The following is a 25,586-nucleotide window of genomic DNA, read 5'->3' as shown; positions in this document are numbered from 1 at the left end:
AAAAATAAAAAAAAAACACACCACGTATAGGTATTGTTTTCTTCCTAGGTCACTGGGAAAACAAAAGATAATTCCAAGCTAAGTGAAATAAATATGCAAAATAACTATATATTCTGAGTTTTGTGAAAATCACTTTGCAAGTAAGATGGAGAGGTTCATATCATATATTCTAACGTTAGCCTGTTAATAATAACTCAGGCAACCCAAATGCTACATTCAAAAGTACGGTTGCTACTGTGTGAGTCCTTCAACACCCATGATACAGGAGTGCTGATGCTGTAGAGCAAGGGGTGTGGAGTGTTTCAGCACCACTCAGAAAAAGCAGCCTTAACAATCATTCTTTCAACTACTTCATCTTATCAGCAAAAGCAGTTGGCAACTTTGGTCTTAGTTGAATTGCTATTGTTATAAAGGGATTTTTCCTGTTTTCTTAAAATTTCAGAATGAGGCCCATTGCTAGCTTTAGAGTTAGAATACCTTAGCTGCAAAAGGTCAGTAGTTTGACATTTAAATATTAAATGACCAAAACCAAATAATTTTAAAACTTAAGTAATATTTGTACTATTGCACTTGATTAGCTATCTAGAAATCATCTCTTTTTTTTTTTTTTAAGAGAGAGAGAGCATGTATACACATGGCAGGGAGGGGCTGCAGAGGGAGAGAGAATCTCAGACTCCTGCTGAGCACAGAGCTTGACAAGGGGGTGGGGGGGGGTGGCACCTGGGGGGGGCCCCCTGCAGGGCTTGATCTCATGACCCTCTGATCATCACCAGAGTGGAAATCAAGAGTCAGATGCTTAACTGACGGAGCCACCCAGGCGCCCCTACAAGTATCTCTTGTATATATGAACAGTCAGTAGTTTTTACTGATGCAATTCCACAATGCAGCGAGACTCATATTACTGCTGTTATTATGTCACATTGTTGAGCACTTACTAACGTACCAATTTGTGTGTATTAGCTCTCATAATCAAAATGATGTGAGAAGGATACTCTTGTCACGTCCATTTCATAGACAAAGACATTGAGCATCACAGGAGAAAAGTAATTCACCATAAATCATGCAGCACGCAAGCAGCAGAGCCAACATTCAAATCCAAAAAACAAAAAACAAAAAACAAAAAACAAAAAAACAAAAAACCCTTTACCTGTTTTAAATGGCTGATTTAGATATTTGAGAACCTTTATCTACAGGTTGCTTTGAAGAGTTAGAAACTAATAATTAGAACTTTCAATATAAGTTATTTTAACATCCACTAGAGAGAGAAAGGTTCATTGATGTAAATAACTCCGAAGAATATCACCACTCTTACAGAGAGAAATATATTTTTTACAGAGATAAATATTTTCCATTTGTGGATTTGGATCTCTTTTAAAAGAAAGAAAACAGTAAAAATAGAATTAAATCTCTTTCCTTCTCTCTCATGCTTGTGTCCTCCATTTCCCTGAAGATGGTATATCTGATTCCTATAAATGTTTGTATGCTTTTACTTCCATGTGCAGATCTTTAACATAATGTACCACTTTGTAGGTTTTAAAATGTACACCAACTGTGGTTCATTTATGTAATGAAGTCCTTTAGTGTAGTTAAAGTGAGCAAACTTACAATTTATTTGAAATATCTTTGAGAAACATAATATAAAGATAATCATTAAATATATTTCCTGGAAGTAACTGCACATAGAATAAGTGTGGCCTTTTAAAACCAGGAACCTGGGGGCGCCTGGGTGGCTCAGCAGTTGAGCATCTGCCTTTGGTTCAGGGCGTGATCCTGGGGTCCTGGGATCGAGTCTCGCATCGGGCCCCCTGCAGGGAGCCTGCTTCTCCCTCTGCCTGTGTCTCTGCCTCTCTCTCTCTCTCTCTGTCTCTCATGAGTAAATAAATAAAATCTTAAAAAAAAATAAAATGGTCCTTTAACATTCCCACCTACTGGTGTCATATCCTGCATAATCCCCCCCGCCCCACCTTTTGAGTCTGGGCAGGATCTATATATATATATATATATATATGATGGAATATCACACCCATGCTTGGCTTACATTATATGGCAAAGGTAAAGAGATTTTGCAGATGTAGAAAGGATCCCTAATCAGCTAACTTTGAACTAACTAAAATTAAAATTCACATGACCTTGGATGGCCAGAGCTAATCAGTGAGCCTTCTAAAAGAGGGTCTAGAGATGAGAGAGGTTCTACTGCTTGCCTTGTGGACATAAACTGCCGTGTTGTGAGAGGGCCTATGGAGGTAGCCACATGGCAAGGATCTTAGGGCAGCCTTGAGGAGCTGAGGGTGGGCTCTACTTTACAGCTAACAAGAAAATGGGGGCCTCGGTCATATAACATCAAGAAAATGAATTCTTCTGAAAACCTGTAAGAGCTTGGAAGTGGATGCTTGCCCAGTCAAGCCTTTAGATAGAAATGTGGCCTAACACCCTGATTGTATCCTTTCAAGACTCCAAACACAGGACCCAGCTAGGCCATGCCTGGATTCCTGACCCGTGGAAACTGTGAGAAAATAAATGTATGTTGTTTTAAGCCACTAAGTTTGTGGTAATTTATTATACAATAATAAAAAACTGATATAGGTAGAGAGAGATAAACCATAAGAGACTCTTAATCATAGGAAACAAACTGAGGGTCGCTGGAGGGGAGGGTTGTAGGGGGTGGGTTAACTGGGTGATGGGCATTAAGGAGGGCATGTGATATAATGAGCACTGAGTATTACATAAAACTGATGAATCACTGACCTCTATCTTGGAAACCAATAATATATTATGTGTTAATTAATTGTAAATAAAATAAAAAAAAACTAAGGAAAACTTAACCTAAAAAACCAAAACCAAAGCTAATATAGGTAGTAATTAAAAGAAGGAGTTCTAGAAATTGACTCACTTTGTTTTAATCAAGGGCCTTGCGCTGAGAACTTGTGTGTCTCAGTTTCCTCATCTATAAATGAGAATAAAAACACAACTTATAACACAGTTGTTGTAAGTATTAAATTCAGTGCCTGGCATTAAGCCAGCCTCAACTAAGCTATTATTATGATATTATTATTACATTATTTTTATTATCTAATTCCTTGCTAAATTATAGGTTTTCTGACAGCTTAACAATTAGATATTGAATTAAATGAAACTAATCAATTTTTTTTGTAGTAGGCTGTGATGGACTGACCCAAGCAGAATGGAACAATTTTATGGAAATTAATTAGGCATATACTATGTGCTTGGGAGAGGAAAATGAGTAAAACAAAATCCTTGTACTTAAGGAACATATGGTGAAGATTTACTGAAGAAAAATGTTAATTAGGGTAGCTTTTAATTACTTATGGAAACATGCATACATGCATAAAACTGCAGAAATCGTACGCATACAGCTGAAAACAAATTTAAATAAACTTCCATGCAACTGGCAGCCAGATAAAGAAAACATAACATTACCAACATCTGGCAGTCCCACCTTATCCCTCGATCAAGTGATTTCCCAAAGGCAACCCTTCTACTGATTTCTCATACTATTGACTGGTTTTGCATGTTTTGAACTTTGTATAAATGGAATCATACAAGTTCCTTTTTCATCTGACTTCTTTTGTTCAACACTGTGTTGGTAAGATTCATTCATATTGTTGCATATATTTGTAGACCATTTATTCTCATTGCCATCTAGTATTCCATTATGTAAATATTCCACAATTTATTCTATTGATGGTCATTTGCATAATTCTCAGGTTTTTTTGATTATAGATACTGTTGTATAAACATGCTAAGAGACATTTTTTAGTGACTCTGTATATGCATTTCTGTTGGAAATATACATAGAAATGGAATCAGATTTTGAGTTTTGAAATAATAGTATGACCAATCAATATGAACAGTAGTAAAATGACTCAAATGAGACAAAAATGGAACATTCAATAGCGTGTCAGCAGTTAGGTGGAAAATATGGGTGGTTGTGCATCCTGCAGCACTACCAGGAGAGTCAATCAATAAAGACCGAACTGGGGTGCCTAAGCCAGTTGGTTAAGAGTTTGACTCTTGATCTCGGCTCAGTTCTTGATCTCAGGGCCATGAGTTCAAGCCACACTGGGTGTGGAGCCTACTTTAAATAAATAAATATATAGGCTAGATAAATAGATAGATTAAAAATTTTTAAAAAGACTGAACTGAATGGAGTAGATTACCCCTTCCAGTATGGAAAGAATGGAGACCATACACTAAGCTTATAGGGATAGACACATAGTTAGGGACTGAAAGAGCATTCTCAATATTGAAGGACATCAAGACATACAGTGAGTATGACATTTGGGTGGAATGTATACAAACAAGGAAGAAAAACAAGGTAACCTTACTGAGCCAAAACATAAAACTCATCAGTTCCTGATAGTAGGCATAAGAACTGTGACAGAGAAATTCCTTTCTTGGCCAAGTACTATAATACTTTCTCAGTACACAGGAAACTATATTTCCCAGCTTCCCTCACAGCTATCTGAGGCCATATTACTGGGTTATGGCCAAGGAGACGTAGGCTTTAAAGTGTATATTACTTGCTTGGATATAAAACCTAATATGCAGTCTTCCACTCAGTCTCATTTCCTGGGACAAGAGCCAATGAAGAGTCCCTCCTAACCATTGTTAGACTGTGATGACAGGGAAAAAAAAGTCTGTTGGAATGGACCACTGAGATTTTAGGGTTATTTTATTGCTGTTGTGTAGCTTAACCTACCATGATTATAACTGTAGGCAATAAGAAAGGCTATAGAGAAATTTCATAACCTTGAGCTGTCTGAAACCTAGGAGTATTCAGACTATGCCTTGATGGCCTTTGACTAGGTCTGTTCATAATCATCACTTGCTAGCACCTCCAGACCTTTTTCTTTAATCACCTGTTCTCCAAACAACTCTGCAAGATAATCAGGTAACATGAGGAAAATCGGGTTCAGAGAAAGTCTATACCTAAGTGGCCAGTTGAAATCTGGGCCAAGGTTGTCCAACACTAGAACACTTTTTTAAAAAAGATTTTATTTATTTATTCATGAGAGACACACAGAGACAGGCACAGGCAGAGGGAGAAGCAGGCTCCATGCAGGGAGCCTGATGCAGGACTCGATCCTAGGACCCCAGGATCACACCCTGAGCCAAAGGCAGGTGCCCAACCGCTGAGCCACCCAGGCATCCCAGACACCAGAACCCTTTTTATTTATTTCTTCACTTGCCATTTTGGGCTTTTAAGAGGTATCTTTGGGTTCCCTCTGAGATAAGAATTCCAGTACAAGTAGTTTATTTGGGAGGTGACCCAAGGAAGTATCCAGAGAGAAGTAAAAGGAAAGAAATGCAGTCAATAAAGGATATGTTATCAAACCAGTTACCACTAGAAGCAACGGGGCTCATTTGGCGAGCAAAGCTCTGGGAATAAGCGTCGAACGCATTCCTCAGGTCTTTTTTCCCTAGGGGTGAGAGAGCTGGGGTATTTATACAGCAGTAGTCCTCAAACTTTATTTTTTTATTTTTTAAAGATTTTATTTATTCATGAGAGAGAGAAGCAGAGACACAGGCAGAGGAAGAAGCAGGCTCCATGCAGGGAGCCTGATGTGGGACTCGATCCCAGGTCTCCAGGATCATGCCCTGGGCTGAAGGCGGTGCTAAACCGCTGGGCCACTGGGGCTGCCCATAGTCCTCAAACTTTAGTTTAGACTGGAATCACCAGAGGGCTTGTGAAGACAGATTGCTGGGTCCTACCCCAGCTTTCTGATTCAGTAGATCTGAGGTGGAATTTGATAATTTGCATTTCTAAGAAATTTCCAGGAGATGTTGATGATGCTTGTCCAGGGACCACACTTTGAGAACCACTATTATTAGTGTTTCCATGTGGAATTTCTTCCCTGGAATTTCTCTGGGAAATATATGTGTCTTTCTGAATTCCAAATTCTAAGATAAATCCATTGGGAAAATGGGGGTATTATAATTCTCCTGTAAGAATTAAAACTTCACTCTCAATCCAGAGACTTTATGATTTCAAAGGAACCTACTGATGTTAAGTCAAAAGCAAGAGCAAGGGCAGCCGGGGTGGCTCAGCGGTTTAGCGCTGCCTTCAGCCCAGGGTGTGATCCTGGAGACCCAGGATCGAGTCCCACGTCAGGCTCCCTGCATGGAGCCTGCTTCTCCCTCTGCCTGTGTCTCTGCCTCTCTCTCTCTGTGTGTCTCTATGAATAAATAAAATGTTTTTAAAAAAGCAAGAGCAAGAAGTATGAGCAAAACCTTACTCATGGCATGAAAGTTTAAGGTCAATATTTCTAGGAACAAAGACAGGAGCACATGATAGAGAAGTGGATATGATCTAATTGGTCAGTCTTATATCTATTACCATGTTAAAAATGTGTAGTGGGTTTATACCCCTGCCAGTTGTTAATGGTATAATATTCTTGCCAATAAATTATTCATAAGTTTATATCGGTAACTTGTACAAATCCTATGATTTGTACATGAGAATACCATGTTTTAGGAGCAAAGTAAGTCTTTAAATTATCAATAAAATATGTGATTTTGGGTAGTGCTTTTAACTCTGTTAAGCAGTCAGGATATTCAGACAATATTCAAGAAATATGCAATAATTTTGTTGGCATTTCTAATCTTTGGATATTCACTGTAGGCTACTATTCCTTGTAAATACTACTCAACATAATATTTATCATTCATTAAAGTTTTCAGGTATCTGTAATAATGAGTAAAGAGTACAAAGAACATTAATGTATTTAAAGAATAATTTATAACTTGGGGAACCCCTACGAACTCCCAAGTATTTCGATTTATTGTTTAAAATGTTGAAGAATTTGGAAAAAGAAAGTCCCATCCTTTATTATTAGAAACTACACGTAGAGAAAGGTGATTATCTGACTTTTCCCTCCTGTGGACAGCATGGGCAAAGCCAGCTCTATCACAGAAAGCCAGAGGAGATATGGTAAGGCAACAGATAAAAGAGGATACAATCTTGGGGGAAGGTTGGACTGAATTACGTAAAAAAATAACTTTATTGGTTAAACATCCAACTCTTGGTTTCAGCTCAGGTCATGATCTCATGGGTTGTGAGATCGAGTTTTGCATCAGGCTCTGTGCTCAGAGGGGAATCAGCTTGGGATTCTCTCTCTCCCTCTACCCTCCCACCCCCACTCTCTCTCTCTAATAACTAACTCTTTAAAAATAATCTTATGAGGCATATTTGATATACCATAAATTTCAGACATTTAAAATGTACAATGTAATGATTTTTAGTAAATTTATAGTGTCAAGCAACTATCACTATAATTCAGTTTTAGAACATTTTTATCACCCTCAAAATATCCCCCATGCCTATTTGCAGTCAATCCCAGTTACCTAGCCAAAGTGCCAAATGACCATTAATCTGCTTGAATTACTTTTAAGGGATCTGCCAACCCTAAGAGTCTATGAGACTAGAATTCTGAGTCTTGGACACCATTACCTTGTACAAAATGCGAGCTCACTCCAGGGAATTTCAAAGGCATTTGCTTTTCTGAGAACACATGCCTTCAGTGCACTTGCCATTTTAACACTTAGCAGCTTTCCTCATTAGCACAACCTTTTACACTGAGCAGCTTCAAAGAAACCTGTTGATCATGTTTTGCTGTTAACTAGGATCCTGGCATCCTAGTGATGTAGTTTTGGAATATAGGTGAGGTTTGGTGGGATGAGGTCCAGAACTGATGGCCAAGAAAGAATTCTTGAGATGTCTTTGGTGCAAAAAGTGTTTTTTAAAATATTTTATTTATTTATTCATGAGAGACACAGAAAGAGAGAGGCAGAGACACAGGCAGAGGGAGAAGCAGGCTCCATGCATGGAGCCTGATCTGGGACTTGATCCCGGGACTCCAGGATCACGCCCTGGGCTGAAGGCGATGCTAAACCGCTGAGCCACCCGGGCTTCCCAAAAAGTGGTTTTATTAAAGCATGGGGACAGGATGGGTGGGCAGAGAGGGCTGCACTGGGGTTATGAGGAGCAATTGATTATATACTATGTGGTTGGGGGAGGTAAGAAAAAAGGGAGGTTTTCAGATAAATTTTCTCTCTTTTTAAAGATTTTCTTTATTTATTCATGAGAGACACACAGAGAGGCAGAGACACAGGCAGAGGGAGAAGCAGGCTTCCCACAGAGAGCCTGATGTGGGACTTGATCCTGGGCCCCAAGATCATGCAGGCCCTGAGCCCCAAGCAGATGCTCAACCACTGAGCCACCCAGGCGTCCCTCAGAACTTTCATATACTAAAGAGGACCTACAAGATACTGGAGGCCTTGCCATTGTCAAGTTAAGGTTGTTTTTCCCTCTAGTAAAGCATTAACATTAAGACAGTTGGGAGCTTCCCAGAGGAACATTGTATTGCGCCTGCCTCAAGTTTTTGTCAATGGGCCGCAGATTATAAGGACATTTAATTTTATCTACATTTGCTTCTGGAAATTAGGTTACTGATGAGAATACTTTTTTTCCTTGTAAATCACTAAGACATTTATAAACTGAGGGAGACTCAGGATTATGATCTCTATAAGTCAACCATCTGTTTTTTTCCTTCCCTTAGCTTTAGGGCAGCCAGGAGTGCCTGTGGTATGTCACACACATCCCACCCTGGGAGTGGTTGGGGGGTGGTTGCACAGTGTCAGCTTCTGCTTCGTCTTCAGGTAGCCTTCTGTTCCCTCATCACTAGGGATACAGAGGGCAAAGGGGCTCCGTCACATGTTCCAAACGTCAGCTTCTTTGTTTCTGTGGGCACTCTGCTTCCGGGTTGTTCTCATGGATAAAATCAACAGAAGAGAAATCTTTTAAAACTCTGAAGTACCAGATGTTTTCTCCTGGGCTTTCCTTAGAATGTTGTCTTGTCCTGACTTCATAAAAGAAACACATTTAAACCCAGTTCTCTCCATCCCTGCTGGTAGAAACTGATGGTGCAACTAGAGATAACTGGAGTTTTGCTACTCATCCCTGACAATGTGCATTTTTTAGGCACTGAGGTAACCTCTGCAGGGCTGGGAAAATTCTGTTATTGTGTTCTTTAGCTCCCTTACAAGTCCAGGAGTCCAGTTTTTTTCCAAGAGATAACTAGAGTTGGGGTCAGATCCGTGATCAGATCCATAGAATCAAATAACTATGTCCAGAAAAGTCACAGTCATTAAAATTAAGAAACAAACTTAAATATCCAAGGATAATATAAGCAAACTCTTTTCCAAATCTTATAAACGAATACTTATTTTTCCTGAGCCTCAGTTTTCTCATCTGTAAAAATAGGCCCAATCATAGCACACTCTAAAGTGTAAGGGCTAAATGTGTTAAAGAATAAGAAAGTTATCTGGAATTGTGCACAACAGTTAACATGTAATGCATCCTATTTACCCTTTTTTGACTTGTTTACATTGATTAAATGAAAAGTTCTACTCTGCTATTCTACATAAGACATAAAAAATTATAGGTTCTGTTGCATTTCTGTCTATGACAGCAAAGACCGAAGCTATAAATTTTTTAAATGGATTAGAATGATTTCATAAAGTAGGATAAAAAACTTTTGTCAAGAAATGCCATAATTTTTAACACATTTGATCAATTAGGAAGTATGTTTGCAACATATACAATAGAGAAATTAATAGTATTAGTATATAGAGAACACTAACAAAACAGTTTCAATGAACATAAGAACAAAAAACTAAAGAAATTTACCAAAAAGATGTACTTATAAACATATTTTAAAAGTTAACCCTTGCCAAATTAAAAAAATGCAAGTTGCATCTATATAGGAAGATACCATTTTTCTCCCACAAGACTGTAAAAAGTTGAAAGGGTTAGTAATATTCAGTGATAAGGACAGTGTGGAAAAACAGACATGCTCATACACTGCTGGTGAGAGTGAAAATTAACACAACCTTTGTGTTATGGGGAATTTGTTAAACACGTTTATATTTGCTGATCTCACAATTCAATATCTAGGATTTCTTCCTAAGCAAATAATTATTTTTTATCATCTTATTTAAAAATTTTAATTCCATTATAATTAACATACAGTGTTATACTAGTCTCAGGTGTACAATATAGTGATTCAACAATCCTATACATTACTCAGTGCTCATCATGATAAGTGTACTCTTAATCCCCTTCACCCATTTTACTCATCCTTACCTCCACCTCCCCTCTGGCAATGACCAATTTGTTCTCTATATTTAAGAATCTGTATTTTTGTTTCTCTTTTATTCTTTGCTTGTTTTTTTCCTTAAAGTCTACATATGAATGAAATAATATGGTATTTGCTTTTCTCTGACTTATTTCACGTAGCGTTACATCTTCTAGATCCATCCATGTTGTTTCAAATGGCAAGATTTCATTCTTTTTCATGGCTAATATTCCTGTGTGCGTGTGTGTGTGTGTGTGTGTGTGTGTATGTGTACACATACCACTTTTTTATCCATTTATTGATGGACATTTGGGATGTCTCCATAATTTGGCTATTGTATATAATGCTGCAATAAACATAGGGGTGTATATATCTTTTCAAATTAGTGTTTTAATATTCTTTGGTTAAATACCCAGTAGCAGAATTACTGGATCATATGGTAATTCTATTTTTTAATTTTTCGAGGAATCTCAATACTGTTTTCCATAGTGGCTGCACCAGTTTGCATTCCCACCAATTCACAAAGCTTCTTTTTTTCTCCACATCCTTGCCAATACTTGTTTCTTGTGTTTTTATTTTAGCCATTCTGATGAGTGTGAGGTGATACCTCATTGCGGTTTTAATTTGCATTTCCCCAGTGATGAGTGAAGTAAAGCATCTTTTCATGTGTCTGTTGGCCATCTGTATGTCTTCTTTGGGGAAATGTCTGTTCATGTCTTTAGCCAATTTTTAACTGGGTTACTTGTTTGGTGTTGGATTAAGAAGTTCTTTATATATTTTGGAAATTAACCCCTTATTTGCAAATATTTTCTCCCATCCAGTGGATTGTCTTTTTGTTTTGTTGATGGTTTCCTTTGAGGTACAGAAGCTTTTTATTTTGATGTAGTTCCAATAGTTTATATTTGCTTTCATTTCTCTTGCCTCAGGAGACATATCTAGAAAAATATTGCTACGACCGATGTCAGAGAAATCACTGCCTACGCTCTCTTCAAGGATTCTTATGTTTCGGGGCCTCACATTTAGGTCTTTAATCTATTTTGAGTTTATTTTTGTGTATGGTGTAAGGAAGTGATCCAGTTCTATTCTTTTGCATGTAGCCGAAAACACTGTTGAAGAGACTGTCTTTTTCCTATTGCATATTCTTGCCTCTTTTGTTGTAGATTAATTGACCATATAATTGTTCATTTATTTCTGGGCTCTCTATTATGTTCTATTAATCTATGTGTCTATTTTGTGCCAGTACCATATTGTTTTGGTTACTACAGCTTTGTAGTATATTTTGAAATCTGGGATTGTGATACCTCCAGCATTGTTCTTCTTTTTCAAGATTGCTTTGGTTATTCGAGATCTTTTGTAGTTCCATACAAATTTTAGGATTATTTATTCTAGTTTTGTGAAAAATGCTGTTGGTATTTACATATTGCATTAAATTTGTAGATTGCTTTAGGTAATATAGACATTTTAACAATATTTGTTCTCCCAATCCATGAACATGGAATATCTTTTTATTTGTATCATCTTCGATTTCTTCCCTCAGTGTTTTATAGTTTTCAGAGTATAGGTCTTTTACTTCTTTAGTTAAGTTTATTCATAGGTATTTTGTTCTTATTGATGCAGTTTGTAAATGGGACTGTTTTCTCAATTTCTCTTTCTGCTACTTAGTGTATAGAAATGAAATGGATTTCCTTTTTTTAAAGGATTTTATTTATTTTATTCATGAGAGACACAAAGAGAGGCAGAGACACAGGCCGAGGGAGAAGTAGGCTCCCTACAGGGAGCCAGATGCGGGACTAGATCCCTGGACCCGGGACCATGCCCTCAACCGCCAAGTCACCCAGGCGTCCGGAAATGCAATGGATTTCTATATATCGATTTTGTATCCTGTGACCTTACAGAATTCATTTATCATTTCTAGTAGATTTTTTTGTGGAGTCTTTAGGATTTTCTATATGAAATATCATGTCATCTATAAATAGTGAAAATTTTACTTCCTCCTTACCAATTTGGATGTCTTTTATTTCTTTTTTCTTGTCTGATTGCTGTGGCTAGGATTCTAGCACTATGTTGAATAAAAGTGAACAGATATGTTTGTCTTGTTCTTGACCATAGAGGAAAAACCTAAGAAAATAATTATTATTATGTACAAAAATTTAGCCATATCATGATCAGGTGTTCTATAGAGGATTTTAAAAGTTCTATCTAGAACTGCAGCAACCCTATAGTCAATAGGATGGATGAAGTAATTGCCATAGGCATTCAACTGAATACTATGTAGTAAATAAAAATTATAGAAGAATAATTAATGACACAGGATGTGTTTTTCTTTAAGGCAAGTAACCTAAGTCAAGATGACTACTGTAGTTCCATGCATCGAGCATCTTATGTCCACATTTTAGTTGACCAGATCTGTGTCACATGGATACCCATTTCTATTGGAGAGATGAGGAATGCAAGCTTTTTAAAAACCTCTTTAATATAAAATGGCACGGGAGGAGAGGGTTGGGATGTGTACCAATTGACATCACCCATCATACTTTATTCACTGTTATGAAACATCATTCCAGGGCTGTATAACCCTAACTTTAGAGTCTCTTAACAGTTTTTCCGATTCCCAGATGCCTTGAAAGAAGAGAGGGATTAATTCCTTTTCTCAGAGAAGTCCTTGTTTAGAATTTCTGCAGGCTTATTAATTTAGTAGACTTTTCTCACCACTTTTGGATTTTATTTTTCATTTTGTTTGCTTTGGAGTTTATTATCCCAGGAACTATAGTATAAGCATAGCATTGAGGAAATAATATAATTATTTTGAATAACTGAAACAGACAAGAAAGCAATCCAGAGACTTTGTTTATTTATTTTTTATCATACAGTCAAAGGATTTATGTGTCACCCTGTTGTGTATTTTTGGACAGAAGCTATAGGGTGCTATGTTAGCACCAAGTAAGCATTTAAGGAGGTAAGAGCCTTTATTTTTAACAAGCAGCAATGAACTTAGTATACTCAGTTGGAATGGAATTTATTGTGGCTTTACCTTTGAAATATAACTAGGCTGTTATTGAGCTCCCCAAATAGCAAACACTGAAAAGAAAGACTCAATTTTAACTAATAGCACATCTGTACGCAAAAGCCTTATGCCTGACCCTCATTAATATAACTAAAATCTATTTCCATTTACTTGTGGAGAAAAAGATTGATTTTCTCATTTGTTCCTTAATAAACACAGATAACTACACCCTGAAAAAATACCATCCACATGCAGTGTCTTCTTCCCCAGAGTCCCATCAGATTAAAAGTACTCACCTCCCCCAGTGCACACACAAATTTCTCTTGTCAGAACATATAAATTAGGGCCAAAAATACAACCTGAAAATTAGAGTGAATAATAAAGAACAGTCTTGCCCACATGCCAGTAGACCAAGTTCTAAAAATTGGCATCTCTCCCTGAAAATGTTTTCATCCATATATTATGATGGAAAATGAAAAGGCCTGAGAAATAAAAAGAATTTTTACTGAAATTAATTTTATTTTTGTTTTAGAATTTGAATTCATGGTTAATTCTAAATGTCTGTGTTTTATTTTTAAGGATACAAAGGACACTGATGACCACTCCTTAAGTATTTCTGCTTTACATACCATTATAAATGGAAACCATCACTTCTTCAATGAGGCCATTTCTACCTATGACCAAACCACATTGCATAGAAATACCAGTCAGTGTGGTTCATTACTGACCACTTCAAAGTTAAGTCTAGTTGGTTCCTTGATAACCTCAGCTGTTCCACTCAATTGGTGACTGCTAATGCTAAGTTGACACATGATAACTAACATTTATCAAGTTCTTACTCAGTGACATGCATTATTTTAAGTGTTTTACACATGTCTTCTCATTTAGTTTTCAGGACAATGCTATAGGCATGTGTTATTATTAATTATTATCATTACATATATTTGGGGAATTCGTACCTTAGTCAGTAGGAAGCAAATGTTTATAGATGCCCCTCTCCAACTCTATTTCTTATCCTTACAAATTGTAAGAAAGGTGTACTCTAAAGTACCATATACTCATCCACAGATGTCCTATAAGGTGTGGGACAAAGGTAAATCGGCAGTTATCAAGTACAGGGGTGGGATAGAATGTGGGGCCAGCTTAACCTTATTTTACTTTATTGTTGCCACCTTTCCAAAGCCCCAAATTGGATATAGAGTAATGTAAGTAGATTGTATCTATATGGATTTCATAATTTTAAGATGTGTCACAAACATGTCTTTATTTCAACTTGAAAATCAACATCTAAATCCACTGGAAGAGAGAGTATCCTAGTTTAACAAAACATCACACAACCACCAAATTAAGGTAGGGCTTTGAGTAGACTGTTTGTGGTAGATTTGACCTGCCCGTGAAAATGCCCTACAAGGGTGACAGTCATATCAGTTCTCTGTGACAAGTGCCTTATTGTCTGTCCCAGCTACTGGCCACTGCTGACTATTAGAGAACAATATATGTTCCAAGCTTGGGCAACCAAATTCTCTGTCATAGGAATTAAGAATCAGGATAGGAATCCTCTGTCTCTGGCTTGAACTAAGGACATGGAAATTTAGGGTATGTGGAGGGATGGCTCTGAGCACAGAGAAACAAAGATAATTGAGGAAAGAAAGAAAAGAATAAAATACATGAGCAGGGAAAAGCAGTGCTGACCATAAGGTATAACATGGTAGGGAAAAGGGAGAGATTGCCTTTCTGTGGGTTGGAAAAATGTATAATGACATACATCCACCATTATAGTCTCACAGAGAAGAGTTTCACTGCCCTAAAAAGCCCCTGTGCTTTACTTATTCATCTTTTCCTCTCCCCCACCTCTGGCAACCACTGATCTTTTCACAGTCTCCATAGCTTTGCATTTTCCACAATGTCATATCATTGAAATCAAATGGTATATAGCCTTTTTAGAGTGGATTCTTTCACTTATTAATATGCACTTAAGTTCCCGCCGTGTCTCTTCACGGTGTGATAGCTCATTTCTTTTTGGTACTGAATAATATTCCATTGTCTGGATATACCACAGCTTATTCATCCATTTACTTACTGAAGGACACCTTGCCTGCTTCTAAGGTTTGGCAATTATAAATAAAGCTGCTATAGGCATCCATGTGCAGGTTTTTGTGTGGACATAGTTTTCAACTCCTTTGGGTAGATACCAAAAAAGTGTGATTGATGGATTGTATGATAAGAATATGTTTAGTTTTGTAAGAAACTTCCAGGGATGCCTCAGTGGCCCAGTCGGTTAAGTGTCTGTCTTTGGCTCAGGTCATGATCCCGGGGCCCTGGGATCAAGTCCTGTATCGGGCTCCTTGCTCAGCAGGGAGTCTGCTTCTCCCTCTCCCTCTCCCTGCCACTCCTCCTGCTTCCGCTCTCTGTCAAATAAATAAATAAAATCTTTTTTTAAAAAAAGAAACTGCCAAATTGTCTTCCAAAGTGGCTAAGCTATGCTTTCCCACCAGCAGCGAGAGTTCTTGTTGCTCCACATCCTTGCCAGCATGTGGTGTTATCAGTGCTCCAGATTTTGGGCATTCAAATAGGCGTATAGTGATATCTCACTGTTTTAATTCACATTTCCCTGATGACATAGGATGTAGAGCATCTTTCCATATGCTTGTTTGACAGTTGTGTAGCTTCTTTGGTGAGGTGTCCGTCAAGGCCTTTAGCCCATTTTTAAATTGGGTTGTTTTGTTTTCTTATTGTGAAGTTTTAAGTGTTCTGTGTGTATTTTGGACAATAGTCCTTTTCCAGATGTGTCTTTTGCAAATACTTTCTCTCAGTCTGTGGCCTATCTTTGCATTCTCTTGACAGTGTCTTCTGCACAGCAGAAAAAAAAATTAATTTTAGTGAAGTCCAGCTTGTCAAAATTATTTCTTTCATGGATCATGTCTTTGGTGTTGTATCTAAAAAGTCATTGCCAACTCTTGGTGTGCAAACTCTGCAGGAGCATCCCAGGTGTGATCTGAAACTGCCCCCCCCCATCCTTGCAGGGCAGGAAGAGACCACAGAATGAGGCAGACCACTCCAGTCTGGTAACTGACAAGTTTAATAAGCAAGGGAACTTACCTGTGAGGCTTGTCTTGAGCAACAGCAACAGGAGTAGATCTCCACACCTGCCCATCAAAGCTGAGAAGTTTATATACAGGAATTAACTGGGTTCAGTCATGTGTACTGTCTGGATGGTCTTAATACCACATCACTGTCTCAAAGCTGCACCTTTGGAGCAGGCTGTGGGAGTGGGGAAGGCAAGTGAAATCCACGTTCCAAGGATAGAGGAAGAGGTATGGAGCTCAATTGGCAATCATGTCCCCTCAATGACTACCCCCAACACCAAACCAACAGTTTTCTCCTATGCTATATTCCAGGAGTTTTATAGTTTTGTAATTTATATTCAGGTCTGTGATTCACTTTTAGTTGATTTTAAATTTGCTTATGAAAGATAAGGCGTCCTTATACTTGTGGTATTGGAACTGCTCTGCATCTTGACTGTGGTGGTGAATATACAAATCTACGCTTGTGATAAATTGTATAGATTTAATACTCAGACAAGTATAAGTAAAACTGAGGAAATCTGAATAAGATCGATAGATTACATCACCATCAATGTCCTGGTTGTCAGATTACATTATAGTTTTGCAAAATATTGCCATTGGGGGGAATGGGTAAAATGTCTATAGGATCTCTCTGTGTTATTTCTTCTAATTTCATATGAATCCTTATAATTATCTAAATACAAAAGGACTACAAGGACTAAGCTATGTGGTCTTTGGAATCATAGGATTAATGTTAGAGTTGGGAAAGTCCTTAAAACAGCATTTCCCACATCATGTTCTCAGAAAGGTACTTCCATAACATAGTCTATGAAAAAAAAGTGGGTTTATGTTCAAACAAGTGAAGGATGCTGTATATTTTAAATTCCCTCCTGGAGATTTACTATGCTTATGAGTATAACAATAAAAGTTCTGAACATTTCTGTATATTAGTCATATGTGGCGATGACCATATTGGGTTACAAACATCCACAGAATCTCAATAGCATAAAAAGTAAACAGGAACAGATGCCTGGGTGTCTCAGTGGTTGAGCGCCTGTCTTTGGCTCAGGTAGTGATCCCAGGGTCCTGGGGTCGGTTGAGTTACACATCGGGCTCCCTGCAGGGAGCCTGCTTCTCCCTCTGCATCTCTGCCTCTCTCTCTCTCTCTCTCTCTCTCTTTCTGTCTCTCATGAATAAATAAATAAAATATTTTTTTAAAAAAAGTAAACAGCTGAGTGGCTGTGGCTTTGGTGATCTAGGGTAGGCTTGGTAAGATGATTTGCTTCTGTTTCATGTGACTCGCATCGTCCTCTTTAACTCCGTGTTTCACTAAACTATTTCATGGTGCTAGGTGCTAGTACTAGGAATAATGGTGATCAAAGTAGACAAAATCCCAACCATCTGGTGGGGGAGGTAGAGAATCAAATTATCACAGAAACAAAATATAAATACCTACTGTAATAGGTGCTTCCTGAAAGAAAGATACACAGGACTCTAAGTGCGTATAAAATAGGGATTTGACCCTGTCTGAGAGAGTGAAGTTGGTGAGAAGGTTCCCAGTAAATGCGACATTTGAGCTGATGTCTGGAAGATGAGTAAGCATTAGGAGAAGCATGATGGCAATTGTGTCCCAAGCAGTATGAAGCATGTGCAAAGGCCTGTGGCTCATTTGTAGTCATTGTGGCTGGAGTACAGATAGTGAGAAGAGAAGTATGAGGTAAAAGCAAAAAGGAGGGGGGCACCTGGATGGCTCAGTGTTAAATGTCTGACTCTTGATTTCAGCTCAGGTCATGATGTCAGGGTGGTGAGAATGAGCTCTGCATCAGGCTCCGTGCTCAGTGTGGAGTCTGCTTCAGATAATTTCCCTCCCTTTCTGCCCCTCCTCCTGCTTGCATGCCCTCATGTGTTCTCTCTCTTGTGCCCTCTCTCTAATAAATAAATAAATGCATACGTACATACATAGAACAATAAATAAAATCTTTTTAAAAAAGGAGGGCTGGGGTGAACTAGAGAGAGCCTCAGGGTTCATGGGCCAGATTCAGGGCTTCATTGTAAGAGGCATAGGAAGCCACTGAATGATGCTAATTAACAAGTGACATGACCATTTCTGTGTATTGAGAGGCCCTTTGTGGCTACAGTGCAGAGGTGGGGGGATAAGGGGGGAAAAGGAAAAACTAGTCAAAATGCTTTTATTCTCATTTCTTGTAAGTTCTGTAAACATCCCTTAGTGCATGTATAGAGAAATTGTATAGCCAATATAGGTTTGCTGGTATATTGGAAACGTTTTTTTGTAACTATTGCTCTCGAATCAAAGGTACAGATTTGCAGCATTCACATTCAGGGATATTCAAATTGTGCCCTTAGGCTTGAGGAAAGGGCACACACTGGGCTTCCTCCAGGGGTGGGTTAGGGATTGTGTCCTATGTTTTTAATTCACTTTTACATGCGTGACGAGATTTTCTTCTTAAGATAAACCTATTAGGGTTGTGATTTTTCATTTAGCAAAACTTAGAAAAATTAGATTTAGCTGTGATTCTAAATCACTTATTATGTCCTCAAGGTTTTGGAACCCTCTGTGGCATTTCAACTAATTTTTATACTTAGAATGGAAGTTTAAGCATGTGTCATTCATTGTGGCTGAACCATGTACTACTCCCAAGAGAATGACAGAGTATGTTCCCAACAAGAGGATAAATAGAAGAGGCACTCAGAAAAAAGGCTTTATGAAGGGGCCTGACAGAGACATCCGACTGGGTGGCTAGAAATAGTTCCCAGGAAACGCTGGAGGGAACAACAACTAAAGCAGGAGGTTAGGCAAGATGGCATCTTCTAAAGGCTGACAGCGGGAAAAGTGACAACTGAAATGGAAAATAAACAATCTCTCTCCACTTGTTTTGTGAGGCACCTACTTCAGAATTAAGAGAAGCTCTCCTACAGCTGAGGTAGCCAGCAACTCCTAGGCATGTGAAGTATAGCACTTCCATCCAACCCTAGCCCTTCTCATTCCTGGAAGGCCCAGTGAGAACTTTGGGAGGGCAGTCCATGGTGAGGAAGGAGCCCGAATGGAAAGGCAACCCATGTGTTCTTGCTACTGTAAACTGGCTATAACTCTGTAGGTGGCCCAGCCAGATCCCCTTTCCTGGGCTAGCGCCTCCATCCCCTAGCTGCTGTGAATGTTGGCCCCTTACAGCTCATAGCTGCCCCTTTCTCTGAAGATTTTCCCTCAATTGGGTGCCAGCTGCCTCATCTGGAAGTGAAGTCTACCATCCCCACCCCCAGGGGCCAGAGCTAATGATGTGTTGGCATGGGGACCTGAAAGAATGCATAACTCTGTGATGCTATTTGTGCTCCAGAGCTTCCCATGGGATCAGATTGAAGCTGGTCTCTAGCCAAGCCCACTCCCCTGCACCCCACTCTATCCTGCTTCCATCCCTCCCTTGCTCTTGAGGGCTTTCCTTTGATAAGCCACATACCTACAAAACTCTCTCAGGCCTGGCTTTAGGGAACTGATTCTAATACGGGGTCTTGGCAGTGATCAAATAGTTACTTAAAAATTTTTTTTGAGAATAATTCACTGATTAACAGAAGTCTGGTAAAAATACCTTCTCTGTCTTTCAACACTTCAACAGGCCATTAAGGGGTACTTGCCAAAAACTGACGCTATTCAATGAATAAGCACACTTTGACAGATTGGCTCAGGCATGGGTGTTAAATCTCAATGCCTGGTACCCTGGGAAATTTGCATTAAACCCCCCAGACTGTAGTTCCGCAGGAGAGTTCCTACAGAGCATGGGTGGGCAAACTATGACTCAATGGGGCAAATCTGGCCCACCACCCATTTTTGTATCATCCATAAGCTAAGAACAGTTTCATATTTTTAAATTTAAGCCCCAAAAATCAAAAGAAGATTTGTGGGGTGTGAAATTATTTGCAATTGAAATTTTAGTGTCTTAAAATACAGTTTTATTGTCTCCCAGCCACACCCATTTACTTTCTTATTATCTGTGGCTGCTTTCCCACTGCAGGGGCAGAATGGAGTAGTTGCAACAGGGACTGTATGGCCAGCAAAGCCTAAAATATTTACTATTTGCTTTTATAGAGAAAGTTTGCTGACTCGGGCTGTAGAGGAATGAGGGACTTATGTCCTGTTCTGTTTGACAGAGTTTGCTCAGAATAGCTAGTTCCAGTTATTAAAAGATTTTTCTGTTTTCTAATAAAAATTTTGTATATGTTACCTGTCCATTATGAGCCCCAATTTATGGATTGAGAAACTAAGGCTCTAAGAGTTTGAAAACATTTTTTTGCAGAATCACAATGCTAGTAAGAGAAACTAGCTGAAAATAGACAATGTTGGCAAACCAGACAGGCATCATAGAGTGAGAAGGGGAAGAGAGAAGTGGTGGGGGAATTCCACTGCACATAGGGACCCAGATGGCCAGCCCTGAATTTTGACCTTAAACTCTGTATTCAGACCAGTTATCAGGGTGGGCCTGGGCCCAGGGTGTGCATATTAAGGAGGTTGGAGACAATGACAACGATTCAGGCTCTAATTATGAGTGAAGGTAGAATGTTGGTGTGTTTTCAGGAAAGGAAAGGCTGCACACACAGTGAACAAGAGCATGGAGCCTGGAACCAGACTCCCCACCTACTAGGTATGTGGGTTTGGGAAAGTCACATAACTGCTCCGTGCCACGGTAAAATGATGCTAACAATAGTACCTATCCCGTAGGGTTGCTATGAAGATGAAAAGGGGTTGATATTTGTAAAATGTAAATATGCCTTCATTACATAAGATAGATAATGGAGATCATTAGTGCTTATAAACTTTGAACAACGAGTTCTCTAAAAAACTATTTAAAGAAGCCTGGTTTGTAGCATTTGTTAATTCCCATAGTGTCAGTATTCCCATGGTGGCAGGTGTGAAGCTACTGATGTAGCATCATTAAATGAAAAACTGGGAAGAGGTAAGTATAGTAGCACATCATTATATGGTATTTCCAACATACAGATGCAATAGATGTACTCGATCTCAAGAGCATGATCATATAATGCAATAAGATAATTAGAAAGTGATGAGTCTGGAGTAGTAAAATTGTTTTTAAAATAACTTAACTGTAAATTTATGTAATTTAATTTTTAATGTAGGCCATGTTTAACAATCAACTCTCACATCTTGACCTTTTTTTTTTTTTTTTGTAGAGAGAGAGAGAGAGAGCATGAGCAGGGGGAGGAGCAGAGGGAGAGAAAGAGAGCGAGAACCTTAAGCAGGCTCCATACTCAGCACAGAGCCAGACACAGGGCTCAATCTCATGACCCGAACTGAAATCAGGAGTCAGACACTTAACCAACTGAGCCACCCAGGCCCCTCTCACATCCTGACATTTTGACAGTTGGCCTTCCCAAGCAGATATGAGGCTAATTTAGCATGGCTGAACTGAATGGCATGCAGTTTGGAGGCTGTGGCCTGTGACAAAGGAGAGGTCTGTAGGATAAGTTGCTAAGTGGAAGAGCCAAACCCCTGTGCTCCAGGGGCCATGAACATTGGTTAAAATGTGGGGTACAAGTGACTGCATCTTTATAGGTAGACCTCTCCTGGTAGCAACAGGAGCTGCTGCCAGCTCAGCACTGTCAACTTCTGGAAACCATCCCAGACCACACATCTGCTCTTTCAGCTTCCCCCTTGAAAGGGGGTGGATATGTGGAAGGCTTTCTTTATTGTGAAACACAAAGGAGCCATGCTGGATTATGTTGGCAGCACAACTGAACACAATGAGGGCTTAGTTGGGGAATTTGGGTAGTGCTCTATCAACACTGGGATAATTCGAATGTATAATGACAGGAAAACAAAACATGTTGTTATCCCATCCATGTTTTTCCTTGCTTTCCTTGTATTCTTCCTTGAGGATTATCAGGATGTTGAATCATTGTCCCAGAGATGATGGTACAGGATGTGTTAGAGCTGTCCTTGAGGAAAAAGGCCAATTTTCTAATATAGTTGTAGATTTATTCTGAGAAGTGCTTTCAGCCTTCCCATTTCCCTGCTACACACACACACACACACACACACACACACATGCGCTCACACACTCATGCACCCACTCTCACACACTAGGCATTAGTAGATGTTCAATAAATTATTTTTTAATGAATCCATGAATAAATGGATGGAACAACTTGACTTAGAGCATTCAAAGATTTTTTTCCAGGAAAATGATTTAACCCTTGATGTGAAGAGATCTACAACACTGTTATAGAATTATCATTCATAACATACTCATCCTTTTTCCCACCTCCACTAGAGGAATACATTTTGCTGTCCAATTGATGTTGGGCTCAGTCATGTGACTTACTTTGGCAGGTGTCAGCAGGCATGATGTAAGCAAAGTTTTTAAGCATACTTGAGGGTTGGATGTACACACTTGTGTCTCTGCTGTCAGAAGAGCTCCCCCTGGGGAGTTGCTACATCTTCAGCCTGAGCTGAAGAAGGAAATATATTTGAACAGAACAGAGCTTAGTCCACAGCAAGGCAAGCCTGGCTGGGCCCACAGCTTGAAGCAGAACAGCCTTTTAGAAGCCAACCAATCCAAACTCAGCCAACTTACAGACACATGATTGTAGTTGTTTATTATGCAGCAGTAACTGACTAATACAACCAAAAGTTGACCTTAAGGACAAATGCTTCAGGGCCATACACTGAGTCATGGTCTTGGTAAGAATTGGATGGGATTAATACCTTTGTATCAAGACTTTATAGGCAGATGGAACACTTTTTCAGTTAATTACCCATCCATTATCTTTATTGAGAGTTTAGCATGTGCTGGGTACTTTGTTAGATGCACAAATACAATATGGCTTTGAAAACCCAAATCTCTTTCTTGAATTCAAAGGACCAGTAGTCTACTTTCATTTAAGAAGCTTGGGTCATAGTTATCCTGAATATATGTGGTCCCTGCCTACATTATTTCCATTAAGGGAAATATGAACCTCTTGAAATTTTCTACTGGCATTTTTTTTTGAGAGGAGAAGGCTTGGAAAAGACTCTTTTCTTCTCTTTGTTTAAAAAGCCACTTGGTTTATGCATCAGTTAAGACTCCTTTTGCTGCAAGGGATGGAAACCCAACTCAAAGTGGGTTAAGCCTAAGAAGAAACCTACTAGTCATTTAACTGAAAAGTCCAGAGAATTGGCATCATGAAAAGATGGACCCAGTGGTTCACGTTATATCACTAGGATTCATTTTCTCTCTATCCCTTGGATCTACTGTTTTCTGTGTTGGCTTTATTTCCACAGCCCTTGCAGCAAAAAGATGGTAGCCAAAAAACTCCAGGTCTTCATCATCTCAGATTCAAATCCAAAGGAAAATATTTTTTTCTTCTGTAGCTCCTACCAAGTCCAAGGATTGACTCTTATTGGGACTACTAGCTTCACTTACGTCACAAGCATATCCCTAAACCAATCATTGTGGTTGAGGGAATGAAATGTTCCGATTGGCCAAGGATGAGTTATGGAACATGAATGTGACTTTCTCCCTTTAAAGGGGTACAAGAAAAGAAGGAAAAGAGAAAGTGGGAGTATTATAAATGAGATAAAGGAAAATTTTATGGATGAAGAAAAATAAGTATAGGTAGGTTACTTTAAAAAGTAAATAGGTTGGCAAATTGATTTTTGATAAATATGTTACATGTAAAAGATGAAGTTGGAGCCTTACCTCATGCGTACACAGAAGTTAACATGAAATGAACCAAAGACCTAAATGTAAGAGCAAAAACTATAACACTCTTAGGAAAATACCTGGGACTAAATCTTTGTGGTCTTGGATTTGGCAATAGATTGTTAGATATGATACCAAAGGCACAAGCAGCAAAGAAAAACTAGATAACTTTGACTTCATTAAAGTTAAAACAATTTTGTATTTCAATCATTATCAAGAAAGCCAAAGGATAACTCCCCAGAATGGGAGAAAATATTTTCAAATTATGTATCTGATAAATGACTTATATCTAGAATATATAAGAACTCTTATAACTCAGTAATAAAAAGACATAACCCCATTTAAAAAAATGGGCTATGAGTCTGATTAGACATGTCTCCAAAGAAGATACACAAATGGCCAATAAGCACAAGAAAAGAAGCTCAACATCAGTAGTCATGAGAGAAATGGAAATCAAATCCATAATTAGATATCATATCACACTCATGAAGATGGGTATAATAAAAAAAGTAAGACAATAAGTGTTGGCAAGCATATGGGAAAATTGGAACCTTTATACACTGCTGGTGGGAAAGTAAAATGGTGCAGCCACTATGGAAAACAGTGTGGTAGTTCCTCACTCCTACGTAGACACCTACGAGAAATAAAATTGCATCACCACAAAAATTTGTATGCAACTGTTCATGGCAGCATATTTATAATCTCCAAAAAGTGGAATTTATCCAAGTGTCTATCAATTAGTGAATGGATCAACAAAATATGGCACATCCATACAATGGAATATTATTTGACCACAAAAAAGAAATAGTGATTAAAATAAATAAATAAATAAATAAATAAATAAATAAATAAATAAATAAATATTTAAAAAAAGGAATAGTGATACATGCTACAACATGGATGAACCTTGAAAACATTATACTAGGTGACAAAAGATCATATTATATGATTCCAGTATATAAAATGTCAGGCGTGAGCAATTCTACAGAGGCAGAAAATAGGGGTTACCTAGTGCTGCAGGGGATACGAGAATTGGGAGATAATAATTAGAAGGCATGGAGTTTCCTTTTGGAGTGATGAAATGTTCCCAAATTGGGCAATGACCATACAGCTCTGTGAATGTACTAAAAACCAATGAATCGTATATCTTAATTTTGTGGTGAGTTGTATTTAAACAAATATGTTACAAAAGAAGAGTAAATATCTATCAACATGAAATAGTTCAGTTTCCTCAAAGTTATAGTTTATGATCCCAACTGTGAAGTAGAGAATGGAATTATGTATTCATAAGATAGTTTTTTATATTTTCCTTCATAAAGATTTGCGTATTTTTATCTAATTTTCCTTTTCCCCCCAATTTTGTTTCTTATTAAAGTATGTTGTTCTGTATCATGAAAACTTCCTCTTATATGAAAAATAATAATAAATCATAATGAATCACAACAAATTGACCAAAAATGGGTTGATTTAGGAATTATTTCGCAATTTACATTTATATTATGTTAGGAATTTCAGATAATGTAAGGATGATTGCTATCATTTATTAATAAATGTAAGGATGATTGCTATCATTTATTAATAGAATAATCCATATAAAACAATCAATATGTATTAGGTTTGGTAATCTTTTACAGACATGCCTAATTAGCAT

The sequence above is a fragment of the Vulpes vulpes genome, chromosome X (genome assembly GCF_048418805.1).
Source record: "Vulpes vulpes isolate BD-2025 chromosome X, VulVul3, whole genome shotgun sequence".
Taxonomy (NCBI): domain Eukaryota; kingdom Metazoa; phylum Chordata; class Mammalia; order Carnivora; family Canidae; genus Vulpes; species Vulpes vulpes.
Note: the sequence above shows the minus strand (reverse complement) of the source record.